The sequence below is a fragment of the Nyctereutes procyonoides genome, unplaced genomic scaffold (assembly GCF_905146905.1).
Source record: "Nyctereutes procyonoides isolate TBG_1078 unplaced genomic scaffold, NYPRO_anot_genome, whole genome shotgun sequence".
NCBI classification, from domain to species: Eukaryota; Metazoa; Chordata; class Mammalia; order Carnivora; family Canidae; genus Nyctereutes; species Nyctereutes procyonoides.
Window position 1 is genome coordinate 37,978,746 of NW_026575121.1, and position 22,211 is coordinate 38,000,956.

Genomic DNA, 22,211 nt, shown 5'->3' on the forward strand with positions numbered 1-22,211 from the left:
ACATAAACTACATCCTTTAACTTGGACTATTATGTGAGCTTTTTGAGAGCTTTTTTCACCAGTGAAAATACCACCTCAACAAAGATGCAGAGTATTTCCATCATCTGCAGAAGATTTCCCACTTCTCTTTAAAATCTGTTCCTCTGTGTAGGACACATTCCACATAATCACCAATTTGCCTCTTTGATTCTCTATATGGCTTTTTATACAAATAGATTCATACAGTATACAGTTGTTTCTGTCTGTGAATTCCTAGAATACAGAAAATATATCTTTCTCAATCCTGTTATAGCTGGCTCTAGCAGTGACCCCCCAGTCCGGAAAATAACTGTTATGACTTGAGTGCATTACAGGAACCAAGGTAATCACATCAGCTAATAGGGCAAAACAATAATTCTGAAATAGTTACGCACATTAGTATCTATACATATCTATACATATTTTTATAACTTATATATATGAATATAATTTATGTTTTAGAACACTGCACACAGAAGCTATATTATGTATATATTTTAGTAAATATTCACAAATGAAATTAGAAAATAATACTTGAACTTGTTTCTTTTTACCTATAGTAACTGAAAGAAAATTCTAGCTGGCATGATGTTACTTCTATCTGCTCATAGAGTGATAAATTTTAAAGACATAATTTACATTTCAACTTTTATATATTTAAATTGATTTTTGCCTGTAATCCTCTAAAAGCCACATATCTGCAGTTGGATAGTTTTAGAGATACAAATGATGTAATTCCAAGATCCTGTATTCTTAAGCCATACTCCAGATGCTGATGTTAAACTTAAAAATAAGTCAGTTATTTTACAAGTAAAAATAGACTTATTCTAAAATAACAGAGAATTGCAATTTGGGGCAAACAAACTATGGCAAAACCATAGGCAAGTCCAATAAAGGAGAGGAATGTTATTTTACAGAGAAGAAGGGTAAGTTGGGAGGGATTGTTTTGAACAAAAGTTAATAGATGAAAAGTGAGAATTCAGAATGATGATGGTTACTTATTGGTTGAATTGACAACTCATATTTTCTGGATAGTCACTTCTTTGTAGGAGATGCAATATACATCTTATTTTGTTGGGACTTGTAGTAGATAATTCTTCCCTGTTGATGATTCTTCTGTTGGGATCCATAGTTGATAATTCTTCCTATATTTGACACTGAGTAATATAGCTCCCATGTTCAGCCTCCCCTTCTAACATCTTAAGTCCACTTTAGTGAAGTTTCCTTTCATTAATTTGCATAGAAAGGTATATGAATACCAAAAACATAGTGAAAAAGAAATCTTAAAACAAACCGAAGTAGTTAGCCTTCATCATATAGGTCATCAACTTTTTTTTGTAAAGGAACAGATGGTACATATTTTAGACTATGCAGATTATATAGTCTCTTTTTCAACTACTCAGATTTGTTTTTGTAGTTCTAAAGCAGCCATAGAAAGATACATTAAAATTAGCATTTCTTTGTTCAAATAAAACTATTTATTGGCCCATGGGCCATCGTTTGCCAGTTTCTGATATAATTAATGGAGATTTATTCAAGTGTATCAAACTAACTCGAATATAATTATTTGAGTGACTAATAAAACATAGAGTTGCACAAAATATCAAAATAATTGTGTCCAAGAAAAAAGTAATTGTGTCTGGTCTTTTGCATGGAGACAGAGTTTGTCTTCTCTAGTTATATTCATCGTTTCATATAATTTTGTTCTCTATTGAGTAAAGAAAAAACATTAAATGTCTTCTGAACTGGGAGTCTCAACTATCAACTAAAATTTTGTCATGTTTTGCCTCTCCCAAACTCCAGTCATAATTGTAATAGGAATATAAAAACTTACTCTTTCCTCTTTGTCCAAAAGAACCCAGAAGCTCATCATTTCAATAAATATATTGCAAGGATTGCATACATATTAAAAATGCCCTTTCCAATCTTTTGATGTCATCTACTCTTATCCAAATCAATAGAATAAAAGAGTAATCTATCTTTGGTTTGAGGAATAATATATACTTTGTAGGTTCAATATTTTCTTGCAAAGTCTATACCTTTGCTTCTCAAATTTTATTAGGCACATTCATTACCAGAGGACCTTGTTAAAATGCGTATTCTGTTAAAATGCATAGGTCTGAGGTTGGGCTAAGATTCTGCATCTCTAAAGGCTCCTACATGATGCTTATGTTACTGGACCATAAAACAAAGTTATATAATATATAAAAGCATGTTATATGTACCGTTCTATCTGTATGTTTATTACGATATGCTATAAACCATATGCTATATGTATACTACATATTATAGTACAGCAGCATGACGGTGGCCCACATTATATTTTATTCTAAAAATTTTTTAGTTAATTCATATGTTAATTATTAGAATTTTAATCATATGTTCAAAGTAGGACTTCAGTTTTTGGTTTTCTGTATTTTCTATATTAAAAGAAGACATTATTTTTTAAAAAATGTTTCTGTATAAAATACTTGGAATTTTGAAGCAGTTCTTATTAATAAATTAATATTATAAATCATATTTCAAAGTCACAAATTAGATACTAAGATAATCAAACTACAGAAGGAAGTGATGCAGGCTAGCTGGGTCTGAGAACATAGGGATGGGTCCCACAGGACCAGGTAAGAGGGTCCTTGACTTCATGTAGGATAGAAATCAAATGTGGCCTGGAAGTGAAAACAGAGTTTTTTCAAGAGTGTGAGTGACAGACAGAATAGTAGATGGAGTGTCTGGGAGACTCAGAAAGGAAAGGAAAATGAATCTCATCATTGCTTTGGGATAGGAGTTTATGTTAGGAAAGGGTCCAGGATATGTGTTCCTCCAGGAACCCAACATAGGGTCCAATCATCAAGAGTTAGATGAACAATAAATATTATTCCATAGCTCACCAAAGATAGGGCTATTGATGCCAGCATCAGCTGATATTTGTTTGAAGCTGATGTCCAGATGTGTTTGAGATCTGGCTTGCCTTAGGCGTTATCGGGTGTTTGGGGATTAAGACAAAATTCAGAGAATGATTAACTGTCTGCTTTCCCCCCTTGAAGTGGGGACATAGCTCCTTTGGCTTATTAAAGAGGCAAAATATGGAGAAACAAAAGTAAATGGGACCAAGCAGAAAAAGGGCAGAGACTGAACCTTTCTAAAATAGTCACTTCAACTTCCCTACTTCAGAAGGTTTCCCTGGAGTCAATTTTGTTTGGAGGATTATTTTGCCAATATTAATGGTCTGACATACATTTTTTTTTAACTTCACAGAGTTTATATGATGTTTGTTCTATTGTATTTAGAGAAAAGAGCTAAGTTTACTGCATATAAAGTTTACACCATATATATTAAAGTTAGCAACATTTTTATTCTTGTGACAAATGAACTCCATATGTTTATTTAGTGGTGTTCTTCCATTATCTCAAAATTAGTAAGGCATTTAATCAGGATATAATAAAGGTAATTTTTCATCTGTGTTTTGAAATCTACAAAATTCCTTTTTTTATCTTAAAATAATTTTAAGATAGTGGATTTATTTGTTATAATGTATGTACTAGATTTGAAAAATGTTACCTCAAGCTATGCTAATGGTCTTATAAAATTATCAGTTTATAATATGTAGTGTTTTCTCTAGTTTCAAATTTACATAAAAATAAATAAAAATTTTGAATATATAAAAAGCACAGAAATCTACATATGATTGAAAGACAAAAAAACTTGTCCATAAGATGTATTTTTCAAAGACTTAATTTATATTAATATTTTCTAAATATTTTCAAAATTATTATCTGAAGTGTATGTTATTATGTTTGCTCTTTTGCACATTTATTACCAGCATTAAGCCAAATCCTTCACTGTCTACATCTGGGTAATGAAATGAAAATATAGCAGATGTTGGGCAGCCCAGGTGGCTCAGAGGTTTAGTGTCACCTTCAGCCCAGGGCGTGATCCTGGAGACCCTGGATCGAGTCCCACGTCAGGCTCCCTGCATGGAGCCTGCTTCTCCCTCTGCCTGTGTCTCTGCCTCTCTCTCTCTTTCTGCTTCTCATGAATAAATAATAAATCTTTAAAAATATAGCAGATGTTATATTTTTTAAAGTTCCTTTCCCCTTCGATTACTCATAGGCAGTTTGGAAATGCTCATGCTTACCCCTAGAGTTTCTGCTTAAAAGTGTTACTCCCAAAGGCAGGTAACGCCAGGTGTTTTCTGCACAGGTGTTTGCATGTGGAAAATCATTGCCAGTCAATGCAAGTCACAGCAGTCCTTCTAGCAGCAGAAAATAACCCAAAGGGTTTTTTCAGTTAAATGTAAACTATAGGATACCCACAATAAAAACGCAAATTATATACTGAGTTTTCAAATTGGAAACCAGGAATGCCAGGAGTTTCCCTTGTGTATACAAACAAAGGATACTGATTTGGAAAAGTTGAGCAGAAACTCATATTTTGTGAAGTGATACCATGAGGATGCCTTTTGACAAAAGTGGACAGAAAATAAGATATTGTGGAATTATTTTAAAAATTGTACTATGCTGTCATGTATTGCTCCTACCTTTGTGAAACTGAAATGCTGGGCTATATTTCTTTCTCATCTTGTTTTTGTCTATTTTGGTTTGGCTTTAAATACAAAAGCCCATATCAGGGCCATATATACACTTAATCATAACAGTATCCAGATATTTATTATGAGACCTCAATGAGGAGAAAGTGTCACTGGGATTGGGAAAGTGGAAGAAAAGACTGATAGCTTTGGGAACCATTGTGAAATAATTCAAGAAATATCTATACATTGCATTGAGTAATTGAATTTGATATGCAAAATTCTCCAACTAGAGTTTGAGAGAGCTGTATGAATAGCATTCCAGAAAGTAATTCTCAAAGTGATGGCACCTACTGCATTGCACTCTGAGATTCAGATCACCAACTACATATTATTGAGTCACAAAATTGTATCTAGTAGAATAACAAAAGAAAAGGACTTTGCATGGAATTTTGGTTAAATTCTCATGAAAGAAGCTAATATTTATGTGCATACCTTTCCACACACAATTGAACTGGGGGTAAGAGGACAGAAATGAACTTCCATACCTTGGCAATAAATCACTCTCTATTATGCAATGATGCAGTGATGAGCATCTTTACATTTCAATGTCTACTGAAAATAGACATCAATATTCGACTACTAATTCAAGAAGACATTATTTAGAATGGAGTTTTTTTTTTAAGAGAAAGCTTTTTTCTTTAAAATTTTATTTATTCATGAGAGACAGAGAGAGAGAGAGAGAGAGAGAGAGAGAGGCACAGACACAGGCAGAGGGAGAAGCAGGCTCCATTCCATGCAGGGAGCCTGATGAGGGACTCCATCCCGGGTGTCCAGGACCACACCCTGGACAGAAGGTGGCGCTAAGCCACTGAGCCACCCGGGCTGCCCTAGAACGGAGTTTAAATTAAAAAATAGGAGATAACAAGAATGAGATACCAAAGGGCAAATGTTCTCTCCAGGGTGGAAATAAAAATAAGAGAAATCACCTAATGTATTAACACTTAATGTTTGTATTATTGATATTTAAAAAGAGGATTATATTTATTTTTTTCTTAATATACTTATAAAAAATAAGCATAAATTTCTACATTTGTGGCATCTATCATCTATTCTAAAAAATATATATAATTCTCGAAGAATGGTGTTTTCTCATCAATTGCCTGACATTTATTAATAGGTGAGAGTTACCTAATCCATAGACTTATTTGATAGTCTATGATAAATGAAGTCAGTCCCCTTAAGTAACAAAAAGTTGCAGGCTTTTAAGAACTTCATTATTACCTCATTCTTATTTTTTGTTTTATCACATGGCCAAAAAGATTTGTTATAATTACCTATTGGCCAAAAAAATGTTTATTTAAAATATCAGCTACAGGGATGCCTAGGTGGCTCAGTCAGTTAAGTGTCTGCCTTCGGCTCAGGTCATGATTCCAGGGTCCTGAGACCCAGTGCAGCATCAGGCTCCCCACTCAGTGGGGAGTCTGCTTCTCCCTCTCCCTCTGTCCCTCCTCCCCTCTTGTTCTCTCTCTTTCTCTCTGTCAAATAAATAAAATAAAATAATAGTAAAATAAAATAAAATAACAATAAAAAACATAAAATAAAATAAAATAAAATAAAATAAAATAAAATAAAATAAAAAAATAAAATAAAATAAAATACCAGCTGCAAATTATAGGGCAATTCACTAATGGCATGGCATGAATAATCTGCTTATGGCTTTACAATTACAATAAAATGTAAATTTGAGCTTAAAATTTAAAAGTGTTTTTACTGAATTTTTAAAAAAATCATAGGTTTATTTTTTTAAAGATTTATTTATTTATTTATTTATTTATTTATTTATTTATTTATTTATTAGAGAGAGAGAGAGAGAGCAGACTCCTCCCTGAGCAGCAAGCCTGACATGGGGCTTGATCCCATGACCCTGGGATCATGCCCCAAGCAGAAATCAAGAGTTGGACACTCACTGACTGAGCAACCCAGGCACCACAAATATCATACGTTTAAAAAACTCATCTTTAGTGTAAAATTAGCTATTTATTTAATTTTGAAAATTAGCAAGATCTATAATCAACTGGATATATAAATTAAAATTTTATGATACATAAGACTCAAAAATTATTTTTGTAGGCTATAAAAATTCAATATATATAAAATAGTGCTTTTACCCTCTACTGACAGGGGAATAATTCACAAAGGACTCTGATGCCAGATGCCAATCCCCACTGCATTTATGTTGTATTCTTTATGTGTACTGCAAAGACAAAATATTTTATAGATTTCTGTAACCTTGATTTGTTTTAGGATTTTATTCATTTACTATTTATGTATTTATTTATTTATTTATTTATTTATTTATTTATTTATTTATTTATTTTTAAAGATTTCTTTTTTTTTTTTTTAAGATTTCTTTATTTATTCATGAGAGGCAGAGACACAGGCAGAAGGATAAGCAGGCTTCATGCAGGGAGCCCAATGTGGGACTCCATCCTGGGTCTCCAGGATCACACCCTGGGCTAAAGTTGGCACTAAACCGCTGAGCCACCCTGGCTGCCCTGTAACTTTGATTTTAAGTGTAGAACTGTTACTTCTATCAGAGGCCTGCAACATAGTGATATTAATACAATGTTAGTGAAAATGAGATTGACAGTCTAATATTCTTAATGAGATGTTCACTTTTCAACATACAAAAAAGTTACTGCTTTGAGTTAATCCTTAAAAATAGCTCTCTCAGGCACCTGGCTGGCTCAGTTAGTTGAGTTTCAGCCTCAATTTTAGATCACATCAAGATTTGGGGTTATCAAAAAAAAAAAAAAGATTTGGTGTTATCACATCCAGCTCCAATTTTGTCTCCTTGTTGGGCATGGACCTGCTTGAGACTCCCATCTCTCCCTCTCCCTCTGGCACTCCCCCTTCTCCCATGCACACATGCTCTCTCTAAATAAATAAATAAGTAAAATCTTTTTTAAAAAATAGCTCTCTTTAGTAACAGATTCCTTAGAAATAAAAATGTTTAAGATTATTTTTATCATGAATATGGTGAATTCTGAAACATGAAATATATTTAACCAGAGATTATATGCTCTTTTTTTAATTCCCCAGTTAGACCATTTCTTCTAACAAAATTATCTTTTTATTTTAATATTATTTAGCCTTTATGGTTAGGGAGAAATTTTACTTGTCAATATTTAACATTGTATATGCCTTTCAACATTTTAAAATTGACATATATTTTCACTTTTTAAAATTATTGTGATATGTATGCTTTCCTGTATACTGTTAACAAGACATCAGTTGAAAACAATAAAAGGCTCCTATTTCTTCTTTCTAATGATTTATAGGAAAGTTACTATTGGCAGATTGGAAAAAATCAAAACATGAGAACTCAATGACTTACTATTAAACCATAATTCTTACATTTAAAATTGTTTTACCTCATTTGATGTATATTGAAAAATCAATTGTGAAATATAATAAATATATGTTTAAGTGATAGATTTAAACATATATTTAAACAATTTCTATACCCCTTGACTTACCAAACCTAAATATTTTGAATCTTTTTGAGTGTAGGCATATAGGACATAAATATTTAGGTTAAGAATGAGACAATGGGAACATCTAGGTGGCTCAGTCGATTGGGTGATCCTGGAGTCCCAGGCTGAGTCCCACACTGGGCTTCCTGCATGGAGCCTGCTTCTCCCTCTGGCTGTGTCTCTGTCTCTCCTCGGTGTCTCTCATGAATAAATAAAGAAAATCTTTCCAAAAAAATGTTTCTAAGCAAAAGCTTCAAGATTAGATCCACGAATATATATATTTTCTTTGTGGGTTCACATAATTTTATAAAAAGAAAGAAGTTATATACATTCATTCAGCATTTGACCTAATTTGCTTTGATATTTGTCTAAAACTAGCATTGTATTCTTTGTTGTCTGAATTTGAAGATTATTTCAATTTTTAATTTGCTTCCGTCCAAATGACTGACAAACCCCAAAAAACCACAGGCAGATCTTTTTCTGCCCCCAAACCTATGTGAGAGCAGATTTGTTGTAAGGGATTGATAAAATTAATAATAATAATAATAATAATAATAATAATAATAATAGGGATCCCTGGGTGGCGCAGCAGTTTAGCGCCTGCCTTTGGCCCAGGGCGCGATCCTGGAGACCCGGGATCGAATCCCACGTTGGTCTCCCGGTGCATGGAGCCTGCTTCTCCCTCTGCCTGTGTCTCTGCCTCTCTCTCAAAAGCCCAAAACAGGTAGATGTGTCTTTACAATTTGTAACAAGATAGTATTCTATTGTCTGGTGCTGCCAATAATTCATATCTACTGTCATTTTAGCATCTTTTCATTTTTTTTTCAGAATCTAATATAATTGGAATGTTGGATTTTTTTTTTTGTTTAATTCTAAGAGTATTTCAATGTACAGTAAAGTTGAAAATATAGTACAGGGAGCTCCCAAATACCCTTCAATCAGTTATACTTATTATTAAATTTTTACATTATGATGGTGCTTTTGTAATGTGTTTAAACTGATGTTATTAGCATAATATTGTCAAATAAAACCGAGACTTTACGTGGGTTTCAGCAGTTTTTCCACTAATATCTTCTTCCTATTCCAACATCCAATTGAAACTACCACATTGCATTTAGTCACCATATTTTTTCCTGTCCTATCTGGTCTCTAACTGTTTCACAGTCTTTCTTTTTCATTTTCTTGGCAATCCTGAAAGCAGTGGTCAAATATTCTGCAGAATGACTGTTTTCCTCATGATTAGACTGCAATTACACGAAAGAAGTGAAATGTTTTTCTTGTCACATATGACATTATTGGTCATATTCGTCTGTTCAGGTAGTGTTTGCCAGTTTTATCAATTGTAGATTGCTTTTTCTTTTTTTATTTCTTATTCTATTCTTAGAATTCTATTCTTCTAAAACTAACTCACTGCCAAGGGTATGAGGGCTGGGAATTAAACTCCACCTCCTGGAGGGGAAAGTATCTACAACCATTGTTTGGATTTCTTCTGTACAAAAGATTTGTCTTATCGGCTGACTTATTTGATTTATTCTATAACTTATTTATATTACTATGGGCTCACCTATACATATTTTATAATTTTCATTGTAGTGGACTATGTTATCTATATTCTTGCTCAAATTGCTTCAGTTTTGGCCATTGGGACTCTTTCATTTGACTTCTATGTGCCTTTGGCATGCTACTATATATATATATATATATATATATATATATATATATATTTGCACATTTCATCACTTTATAGTACTTCAGTATATCCTCAACCTATCTTGTACTTCTTCCTCTCCTAGGCAAAGAATCAACCATTTTTACTAAGGAATTTTGGTTTCTTTTATTAGAGAATAGTATTTGGAAACTGAGATCTCCATGCCCAATGTTCTCATTTCTCTTAGAGCTTTAATACTTCTAGGCACTCTCAGTCAACAGGTATAGGAAATATGTGTGCATACTACCCATACATAAATACATTTATAATAGTATCTGTTATACAGACTCTGCATCTATCCATGTTATATATACTAAGTTACACATGAATTTATGCTGTGTCCAGCTCTATTCTGGTACCAAGTGATTCATTCTAGCCTACCTTTCTTGTTTATTGGTAACATCCTTCTCTGACAGGAAGAAATAGCCTTCACTTGGCTATTTAAAGCCATAAACTCATTCTTTTGATTCATTCTAGGATCAAAAGAGGGAGCCAGCCTATGTCATAATGTTTATTATCACAAGTTTGTTCTGGTAACAAAGTTTACTATTTATGAATATCTCACCAATTTGCACTCTATTTGCCCTTTATTGCTGCTAGAACTGGGTAATTGTTACTCCAATGACTACTAATGTCTCATTTATTTTTACACAGAAAGAATATTTTTAATGTTTTTATAGAAATTGTGAGCTATGCAGTTCTACAATTGAATTTGGGGTCTGTATTTCACAGGAAAATGTGTCAAATAAATTTCATTTAAGTCAAATTGACAGCCTTCTCCCTCCCCCCAAAAAGTGACATACACAAAATTGATCATTATATTTAATGAAGGGAATTTTTTGCAACTAAAGGGCAGAGGAACCCAATGTTCCTGAGGTTCAAGCAATCATTAGAGATCAATTCTTTCAGGGAATCAGAGCTTGATGGAAAGAACAGAATGGGTTTTCAGGTGTATACAGAGAATATCCAGCCTATTAGCACACAATCCTTGAATTGTTATTAGGTGAAAGCATTCAAATTTTTTTATTTGTTAGAAAATGAGATATTTTACTAAGTTGTGTAATATGCATTAAATATTTTATTTTTATTTTTTGCATTAAATATTTTAAAAGTGCTTTGAGAACTTTTGTAATACCTGCTTTTCATCTCCTCTGTTTATATATTTATCTTATTGCTTGATGTTTTGTATTTGTTCAACTGCCCACTGAATGATCTCCTCAGGAGAAAGGACAATCTTTATAAATTTTATTCTTTGAGAGCCTAGTCAATAATTGAATGCCTGGTAAGAACTCAATAAATATATTTAGGCTGAAAAATAAAGATTTTTCTGTCTTAACTTCTTCATTATTAAAATAGATTAATTGTGTGTATTTTATGAATCTAAAGTGACCAACATGAGAATATATTGAGAAGAGACATTGCTAAGTATTGAAAATTGTAAAACATGCTATTCACAAATTATGCTTATTTAAGTTCTATTTTATTTTCATTCTTCAATATATTTTTTAAATGTAGCTTGTATATAACGAGTTATATACAAATTGCTATTTTTGTTAATCTATGTTTCATAATTCAGTAATTTTCCCATTTCATCTACTTTACTTTGCATCAATATATTTAAATATATCAATAAATATAATATCATTATATATTTATATATTTAAATGATATGTGTAGTTTTCAGTCAAATATGAAAGAATCAAAGTACACTTTACCTCTGATAGCTTTAAGAAATAGTAAAATGAAAATACAGAAATGCATGGAATGATGAAATAATATAAACAGCAATACAAATAAATGCAAAAAAAGCTCACACCAAAAGCACAACCTTGGGAGCAAAGGGAGCAATGCCAATTAAGTTTGATAGAAGAAACAGAAATGTGCCCCTGTTAAGGAAAGCCTAAGACAAATTATATTATCCAAATACCAAAATTCTCAAAAAATTGCAGTGTCAGATATCCCTGAAAAAGAAAATAGAAGTAATACATAAAATCAAATTATTGGTTAAATTATACATAAGAAGCACTTAGAACTCTCACATTTTTCTTCCATCCTGAGAGGCAGGCACATTCCAGCAGAAGAGTGAGGATTTACTTTCAGGAATGTTTATATTAGAGTTGATAGGTTTACAAAGCTAGAAATAAAAGGACTAAATATTAATAAACCCCTAATAGGCACTGACACTGATGTTGTGAATTTCTCATTCAAGAAGGCTCCACCCTCATGACCTAATTTCTTCCCAAAGTCCCCATTGCTTCCTAATACCATCACATTGGTCATTAGTTTTCAATATAAGAATTTTGGGGGCCACAAACATTCCCAACACATATGTTAAAAACATTGAAGTTTATTTAAAAAACAAAAGAATTTACAAAAGTAATCAAAAGTGGTTATCTGTATGAGTTAAGAATTAGAAATCTTCAACAATGTGGGAAAACTTGTTTTATTGTATGAGTCATTTGAAACAATTTTATGTTAAAGAAAATATAACAAAATATGCAATACAGCATATTGGTTTTAATAAAATAAATTTTCCTTCATTCTTTCACCAACTGAAAAGTAGAATGACTTTTCCAAACGTAAGCTCTGATTAGATTTTCCATTTACTTCAAAAATTATGTATTTGTATATAAGAACAATCATCTACATTATTCTCCACTCACTTTTATTTAAGCATTTTTAAGATCTTTTCACTTTGTGGCATTTATGCTATTTTAATATTTTTATATTACCCTTTGTCCTTTTACTGTATATCATATTACACTGATTTTAAGAATACCTTCTTTTATTTTAAACATCTCTGAAGCTAAGTTGTGTCTTTTGTTGATAGTTTTCTTTATTTCAAATATTTCCCATATCATAATTAAATGCCTAAGGCATGGTCAGACTTTCTGACTTTTTTCAAAGATTTATTAGTTTGTTTTAAAGAAAAAGGGAGAGAGAGAGAACAGTGGGGGTGGGGGCAGAAGGAAAGAATCATAAGTAGACTTTCCTCTTAAGCACAGAGCCCAATACAGGTCACCATCCCATGACCCTGAGATCATGATTTAGCCAAAATAAGAGTTGGATGCTTAACCTACTGAGCTACCTAGGCACCCTTGACTTTTTGACTTTTTAATATACCAGTAATTAACAGAATAGGGCTGATAAAAAGAACTACCTGGTCCAAGGATAGGAGGAAGGTTATAACAAAAGAGAACTTGTATTTTAAATGATAATCATTCAAAGAACAACATAAACCTTTGCAAGCCAGGTTAACCTAGAGTCTGACACACTTGCCATACTTTCATGTATGGCTTTATATATACAAGTTTGTGCTGGGCATGGAGATAAAATATAAAATTGATTATCTTTTTAATTTAAATTCAATTTGCCAACATATAGTATAACACCTAGTGCTCGTCCTATCAAATGCCCTCCTCAGTGCCCATCACCCAGTTATCCCATTTCCTTACCCACTTCTCCTTCTGCAACCATTTGTTTCTTTCCCAGAATTAGGAGTCTCTCATGGTTTGTATTCCCCTCTAATTTTTCCCCACCCATTTTCCCTCCTTTCCCTTATAGTCCTTTCACTATTTCTTATATTCCACATATAAGTGAAACCATATGATTATCTTTCTCCAATTGACTCATTTCACTCAGCATAATACCCTCCAATTTCAATCATGTTGAAACAAATGGTAGATATTTGTCCTTTCTAATAGCTGAGTATATATAAACCACATCTTCTTTATTCATTCATCTGTCAAAGGACATTTTGGCTCCTTCCACAGTTTGACTATTTTGTACATTGCTGCTATGAACATTGGGATGCAGGTGAACTTTCATTTTACTACATCTGTATCTAAGTTGTGTCTTATAAAAATATAATGATATTCTTTCTGATATAATTGGTAAGTTGTGTTTTAAGTAGTAAAAATAGTATAAAATAGTAGTATATTTTAAAGTAGTATAAAATAATATAGTATTATTAGTATAGTATTATAAAATAATAGTGCAATTTACAATAGTGTCTTAGATTAAATAAAATATACTTTTTAATCAGATCTTATTGATGGACGTTTAGTTTATTGCCTGAACTTGGAAAGTAAGAACAATCTTGCAATCTTGCAATACACATATTAAGATTTCTTTTGAAGGGAGTTGGGGAGCATAGCTAGAGGTGTATCAATAGGATTAAAAATACAAAATGGAACTTTTGGTCAAGTGCATGTGCATTTTTAATTTAGATAAATTTAGAGTATCGGCCTGTGACAAAGACATAGCAACTATTCACAATGAGTCTTTCAAAGTGTCTAGTCTCTACTTCTGTGAAACTATTTTATTTAAAAACTTTATCATTGTCAAAATGATAGGTTAAAAATTCATCTTATATTATTGTTTTTATTCATGTTTCTGTAATTATAAGCAAGTGAGATATATGTTAAATTGTTAATTATAATGTCATTTAATGTGAAGTATTTCTCAAATTCTTTTCATATTTCCTAGTGTTATTCACCTAAAAATTATAACTCTTTAAATATTAAGTAATATCATTGTTTCAAAATATACTTTGTAAATATGGTTTTACCAAAATGTAATTGTCATAATATTTTAAATATGGTATACTTAATATATTCTATTTAAGGCTAATGATTCATCCATCCTAAAACCATAATGATGTCATTTGTTTTTGCTTTGATGGCTGAAAGTTGATTTTGGAGAATCACATTATTTCACTAAGGAATTCATGGTGGGGTGGGGAGGAATAAAGATAATTTAAAATATTATACTTTAGAAAACATTATACTTTAGAAAATAATCTACATCAGCCCAAATAGTTCAAAACTGTATTAAGGAGATAAAGTCATATGTGCCTTTTGAAAAATTTCATGCTGTAAAACATTTTAAGTGTTTTAGAAATCATTTATATTATAAACATTGCTACCTAAATATCTTACACATTAAACTAAATCCACATTTACCTACATTTGCCCCATGGGTAAAAATATATTTCTGATTATTGTGAATGATACAAATTGTAATCAAACTGGCAATACACTGGAAAAGATTGAAATGGTTCAAATTTGCATCAGAGTAGCCAGTATAAACTCACCTAGACAGTGAACATACCCTTATTATATTTTAAACTTTTTTTTTCTCTTGGAGATACAATCACTGTGACACACAAATATAAAAAATAGGAAATTAAGCCAGATAAGAGAGTAGCAATGACAGGCAAAGACAGTGTAAAAGAGATATGCTGTATCTACATCTACCAGAATCAACTGGAGCTGGCTGCACCGGGGAGGGCTTTGCAGTCCTATACTGCCACCGATACCCAGCTCTGGCATTCAGGAATTGTCACAGTGAAGGCTTAACTGATCCTAATTCCCAGGATGATGTATAGCTGCAGACATTGCCTCTGTGAAACCTTTGTTTACTTACAACTTTAATAACCTGGGTTACAGAGATGGGAGAGTTCGATGAACTGCCTTTAAAAGACATTTTATTAACCTTCACAACAACCTCATTTCAATTTTTAGCATATGCATTATAGTTTGAAAACATGTGGCAAAATGTTCCTGAGCTGGATTCATTATGCCATTATCAGCTGTCAGAAGAAGATTCATTCTGACATTAGGGCCATTTTGCTTCACATCTATCATAATATATTTTATTCGGCAACTTATTGATCATGGAATGTGAATAGAGTATCATTGTGCTCACTGTTAATACAGAAAGAAATAAAGCAGAGATCTCATTCTGGAAAGTTTCAAAGTATAATTTGAATTAGTAATTCTAGTGAATTTCACTTGACATATTTGAAGTGGAATGTCCATATTTTTTCCATCGATCACTTGGCACATTATAGATTTTACAAAAATAGTTTTCTTAAGTGTAATTGCTTCCTGTATTAGATTTAGGTGCCCTTGAAATATTTTCATAGCTAGATAAGTTTTTGTAACTACGATTAAGGAATTACAATGATAAGATTTTCTCTGTATAGATCTTTAACTAGAAATTTTAAATTGTATACCATACACAACTCATATTAAATGTGATAATTATAAATGTGATTTTTTTTCTGAAGTCTTTGGTGATGAAGGAGAAAATGAAAGAACAATCAACTTAAGCATTTTTCTGGTACTACTGGTGACATTGTCTTGAAAAATTCATTAAAGAATATTTAATAAAGCAAATGGACTTTGCTATACGTTTATTTCCTTAACTTAAAAGTCAGGAAACAACATGAAAACCAGGTGGTGTCTTCTCAAAAAAGAGAAAGGTGCCAACTCCCACAGACTCTGAATCAAATCTAGTTAATGTGGACTGAAGAATCCTGAGATCAGAATAGTATCTGATCTTTTAGATAATCTTGGCTGGCAGTTGTACAACTGCTTTTCTTAAATTATTATCATTTAATACACATTTATTGAGATTCATCCACGGTTTAGGTGTCATGCAGGGTAATGGGGATACACAACCAGAGAGATAGCAAGACACTTTCAACACTGTTTCAGTTTTTGGATGAGCCAGGCAAAAGATGGACAATCCTAGAACAAAATGAGAAATAAGAGGTTTTCAAATGGGTAGTACACCCAACAAGAGGGCATTTGGAGGTGGTTTAGTTGACATAAAAATTGTGTGTTGGCATTTATTGAGCGAAAGCCAGACATATTAGATGCCCTGTAACATAATGATAGTTTTGTATAAGAAAGACTTACTCAGCATCTCCTATGACTCAGATATTCTGTGGGACCTTTCATTTTAATAGACTTAAACTCTTTTTGCAAGTATAAATTAACTTTTAATCAATTCAAGTATACTCTTCCTTTTTCTAGCTTTAAAAAGTTCAGTTTGGGGGCACCTGGGTGGCTCAGTGTTGAGCATCTGCCTTTGGCTCAAGTCATGATCCTGGGATCCTGGAATTGAGTTCCACATTAGGGTCCCCCCCAGGGAGCATGCTTCTCTCTCTGCCTATGTCTCTGCCTCTCTATGTGTTTCTCATGAATAAACAAATAAGATATTTTAAAAAACATAAAAAGTTCAGGTTTTTTTTGTTTTTATATATAGACATTTTTTGAGTATAGTTGACACAAAAAAATACATTAATTTCAGGTATACAACCCAGTGATAAGTTTACACATTATGCTATGTTTCCTAGAAGTGTAGTTATAATCTGTCTAGTTACATAGACATTACAATATCACTGATTGGATTCCTTAAATTGTGCCTTTGATTCCCATGACTTATACATTCCATAACTGGGAACCTGTATCTCCCTCTCCCCATCATTCATTTTACCCAATCATTCACACTCCTCCCTTCTAGAAACAACCAATTTGTTCTCTGTATTTATAGGCCTGATTCTGCCTTTTATTTTTTTATTAATTTGGGTTTTTTTAGATTCCACTTATGAGTGGATTATCTGGTATTTGTCTATCTCAGTCTGACTTCTTTAATTTGACATAATACCCTTAAATGTCATGATCTCATCCTTTTTATGGTGGCACAATATTCCATTGCATATTTATGTGTATATGTACATTGTCCTTATCCATCTGTCTACTGATTGCTTCTATATCTTGTCTATTATAAATAATGCTGCAGTAAACATAGGGGCTCATGTATCTTTTCAAATGAGTGTTTTCATTTTCTCTGTGTAAATACCAAACAGTGGAATTATTGGATCATATGACATTTCTATTTTTAATTTTGGGGGGAACTTTCATACTATTTTCCACAGTGGCTATATCAATTTACATTCCCACCAACGGCACCCAAGTGTCCTGTTTTCTCCACATTCTTACCAACACTTATTACTTCCTGTTTTTTATTTTAGCCATTCTGACAGGTGTGAGGTGATAATCTGATTATGGTATTGATTTGTATTTCCTTGATGGTGAGTGATGTTGAGTATCTTTTCATGAATATGTTGGCCATCTGGATGTCTTCTTTGGAAAAATATCTATTCAAGTCCTCTGTCCATATTAAATCTTTTTTTTTTTTGGTTTTGAGTTTTATAAGTTCTTGACATATTTTGGATATTAACTCCTTCTTGGATATATCATTTGCAAATATCCTCTATTCAGTAGGTTTCCTTTTCATCTTGTTAATGGTCCTCTTCACTGTGCAAAAGCTTTTCATTTTGGAGTAGTCCAAATAGTTTGTTCTTGCTTTTGTTTCTCTTACTTTGGGAGACATATTGAGGAAAATGTTGCAAAGGTAAATGTTGAGTCCTTAGGTATTAAGGTCCAGTAGAAAACTGTGTTCAACATTTTTAAAATGTTTTAGTATTTATGTTTAGTATTTCCTTTTTCCTGGTATATGTTTACCTAAATAAATGGCTATAGGCCTCTTTGTGGGAATAATGGAGAAATTATTATTATATATGCTTACTATAGTGTTCCAGCATCTCTCTATATAGAGTCAGCCTTCCCTTCAGTCAAAACAATTCTTGGCTAAGTGCTGGTTCAAGTTTGAAAACAGGTTGAGGGGTTATGCCAATTTATCAGTGATGCTGCCTGCTGCCTCCTGATTATCCATTCTGTATTTGTTTTGTGTTTTATATAGAGCAATATCTTTTTTGACTGCCTATGACTCTTACCCCTGAGAGGTCCATGTGCTATAAAATATCCTCATAGCTCTCCGTGGGCCAAGCCCTCCTAACTGCCAGTTTTAGTACTCAGCTTATTACAATAATTGGATTCACCTGGTTTCATTTGATTAAGTACCACAACCTGGCCTTTATTATTTTTTGGATCTTACCATGCCTATTACTGTCAGGGAACCCAATTCTGTAACAGCATCTCTTCTCATCAGCCCTCCTCTACAAAAGATAGCTACCACTGAGCTATTTATTGACATTGGTTCTTCTCCCACCAGTGCATTCCTATGTCTTCACCTGTCCTTTGTGAAAGCCAGATGGGTCAAGGCAGATGATGGTGTTTATTGTAAACACAACAAGGTCTTGTCCTTACTGCTCTACTCTGCAGGATGTGTTGTCTTCACTGGAACAAATCAATGAACATGATATGCAGCTATTGATTCTATGAATGTGTTCTTTTAAATACTCAGCAGGGAGAATCAAAGGCAGTTTATCTTTCAGTGGGATAAAAAAGATAGTAGCATATCATTGTCTAGTCTCTAGATTATTTTAACTATTCTGCTGTCATATTACATTTCACAGCAATTTTGATTGTCTAGACATACCACATAGCAACATACTGGACCTCTACATTGATAATTGGTTCTGTTGAAAAGGATTTATTAAAAAAAAAAGGTTCATTGTTATCTATCAGATATCTTAGATAATCTACAAAGATAAATTTAAGTCAGGAAGTAAAAATAAATTTCATGAATATTCAAAGAAATTTCAACATACTCACATGTTCATACTCACATTTTCATACGTCTATTTTCATGGACAATGACCAAGTCCACTGTCTTGGTCATGCTGAGGCATCACTTCTAAGTATGATGCCAGTACCTAATCAGTTTGTGCTGGACAGACCCTTTACTTTCAAAATGAACATGATTAGGATAATACCCTATTTCTATGCTAAAAAGGCAAACTGTTGCAAACCATTGCCTTCTCACACAAAAATTTAAATATTAGGCCAGAGAATCACAAGGTCCCCTCAGGGCTTGGCATTCCAATTTTTAAAGGACTTCATTTGCAAGGTAATAGCTGAGTCATATCAAGACTAGAAGCCCAAATCCCAAAGGATGCCTAGGAGGAGGCTAGCTCTTTCTGCCAGTAGTTTCAATCAAGAAAATCATCAGTCTCATAGATTTGAAAATCACAAAAGTCAGGAGAGAGTATTTCTCTATATGCACCACTTTCCAATGAATATAATTGCTCTAGCACCTATGGGATGAAGAATAACCACTATAGAGCACATCAATTACTGCATATTCTAAAGTAGAAGAAATAATGGAACACTGAATTAGCCCAAAGGATGCTAAATGCCAGTTCATCATCTTTATATTTATTCTGTGTGTAAAGAGTGTTTTCACTAGGCTGCTTTTAAGATTTTTCTCTTTATCACTGGTTTTGAGCAATTTGATTATAATGTGACTTTGTGTTACTTATATTCATATTTCTTGTACTTGGGGTTCCTGAGGCTTTTGGATCTATTGGTCATGAGATTTTGATGCCTGGCTAGTAGAAGCAGGCAGCATAAGCAGACCTATGTGGATGCTTGGAAATGTTATTTCTAATTGCTTTGGGTGGTTCTTCTCTAGACTCAAATAATTTTCTCACAGGTATGTTTTGATTGGTATTCCAATGAATAACAAAAGAAAACTCTCTGAAGGTTGTTGGATTTCTCTTTCCACACATTTCTCTATTCTCCATTATTCTGCCCTATAAATTCTAGATGCTTTGTCATATCCAGATTATCATCTCCATCTTCTCTACTCAAGGTGTCCATTGGACTTTACTTGAATTTTCTTCCCTGATCTGCATTCAGTAAATCCTCTGAAGGCAGTACATTTGAGTGAGGATAGGTTTCATCTTGTTTGCTTCCTGTGTTTTTAGGATCACTGATCTCTCTTATTTTTGGTCGTTATAGGAGGCAGGGTAAATGTAGGTTCTGCTACTCCATCTTGGCAAGAAGCAGAAGTCTATACATTTACAAATGAAACACTTGCATTTCAGGGTTGTGCCATTTTTCCATATCCTGAATCCAAGATTGCTGGGATCTTTGCTCAGCTTCTTATTTTTCCAGTGTGTTGTAAGGGTTAATTCTAGTTGGTCTAGAATTAAGTTGAGCTGTTTTATTGAAATGCGATATGTATCTCTGTGCAACAGACACTTGGTGAAGACATACAATTTACTGATTAACAGCATGTTTTGTAACCATGGGTCTGAAGATATATGGAGTGGTTTGTACCAGCTTGTCAGTATTTTTATGGACAACAATGAGATTGATGATTTGCACCTGTCCTCAGTGAGAACTCCATAGGGCTCTGCCATGAAGGCTCATTACATAGCAAGAATATGCCTTCTAGACAAGTAGGATATTAGGAATTCTGGATGAGACTCTATTTTGGACTCTCTGGTTCTAAGTTGTTCCATCAGTATCAGTAGTTCTCCATCCAAGAGAGAAAACTTTCAGCATGGTTTGTACAAAGGGAGATTGAAATTTGCATCTGGCGTTTTCTTCCCTTTTTAGTTGAAGGCTGACTTTGGCTGTTTTGCATATCCTTGCTATATGTATCATTTTTTCAGGGATAAACTATATATGAACATTTTCATGTCGAGTCTTAGGAGTTTTCTTTTTGCTTTTGTTTTGTTTGACATTGATCTATTGATTTCTAGGAGATCTATACTCTTTATATTTTAAGATTTGGATTAAGACTTTACAGAAAATAACATTCAGTTTTTTAGGGTACCCTTCCTAAGACACTTTCTCCTTTTCAAATCCCATTCTCCAAGGAAACCAGGAACCCCTTACTCTGTATCCTTAGCTCATAGAGAATATTGTTGACTTCCTGTTGCTCTTTCTACATTTGGATCCTTCTACATTTCCTTTACCCATAAAGCAACAAAAGAAAAAAAAAAGAAAGAAAGAAGAAGAAATAAATATTCAGCTCCCATTTGTTTACCACTCTTAGGTATTTTGGATCTTCAAACTGCCTATGCTAGTTATTCTTCAATGACTTCTAAAAGTTGTTTCAGGTATTTTTTATACCTTTGTGGTTTCTCTTAATGTAAAGATTTGTCTGATATGATATATAATCTAATTACTGCAATTGAAGACTTGAAATACATTTTAACATCATGTATATTGGACTGAAGTTACAAAGCATACCTACCAACTTAATTTGAATGTAAGTTTCTAGTTCTGCACTATGTGATATGGTGGCTATTAGCCAATGTGTGGATTTAAATTTAAAGCTGAATTAACAAAAATTAAATTAAAGTACAGATTTGATTCCTCAGTTGCACTAGACACCTGTGGCAAGTGTGTACTTATCAGATGGCGTGGGTATAGAATACAGCCATCACCACAGAAAGTTCTATTTGACAATTTTGGACAATCCACAGTAGACTTGTCAAAATTACAGCATCATTTTTTTTTTCCAAATTTGGAAAAGTTAACAATTCATTCAGAGGTAAAGTTCTGTAGAGAGAGAGATAGAAAGTTGTTCAGAATGCTGTAAATACACTATTCTAGACCCACCATTTTAAACCAAATGAGGAAGACTTAATACATCATCTATGGAATGTCTACTAGCTACATGGTCCCACAGCTCAAAACTAAATAACATGATGTTCATGTGGATTTGCTACCCTATGATTATCCATATGCTTAGGGCAATGTCAGCATGTATCTAAACTTGTAATCTAACTCTGTTACTTTGAAATCTGAATCTTTCCATAGCCTAAAAACCTGAACAATATTATCAACTGTTCTGTGACCAATCAGGT